Raw genomic sequence first — 542 nt, forward strand, 5'->3', positions numbered from 1 at the left:
AGTAAAATAAATATATGTATAAAAATAAAGAAAATTAAAGAACAATAAACAAAGGGCTAGGGTTTAGATGTTAAATCATAATCTTCAATTAAAGAGAATATTTGGGCATATAGTATGCACCATTTTAAGAGATTTGCAGTGCAAAATAAAGTCATTGTGAAAATAATAGAAATTTGGTTTAACCTCAAGACATTTAGCTTTATGGATGAAAATTGTCCCTAGAATGATAATAGTGTTGATGAGAAAGTCACTGTTGTAACTGTCAAGTCCATAAATGATATTTTTTAGAGAACAAGGAGACAGGGAATTTTGGGAAATAACCAGTCAAACATATCAGACCATAATGTTTTCACATACATGCAATGAAAGAATAAATGTTCCGTTGTTTCTATATCATCACAAAACACACAACTATTTGTTTCAATACCAAACCTTTGATGAATAAAATAATTACATACATACAAAATAATAATTAAATATGGAAGCCCATTTCCGCCACCCTGATAAAAAATAAATAAAACTTGTATCTCATAATTATGACT

Source organism: Austrofundulus limnaeus, unplaced genomic scaffold (genome assembly GCF_001266775.1).
Source record: "Austrofundulus limnaeus strain Quisiro unplaced genomic scaffold, Austrofundulus_limnaeus-1.0 Scaffold1244, whole genome shotgun sequence".
In the NCBI taxonomy this organism is placed as follows: domain Eukaryota; kingdom Metazoa; phylum Chordata; class Actinopteri; order Cyprinodontiformes; family Rivulidae; genus Austrofundulus; species Austrofundulus limnaeus.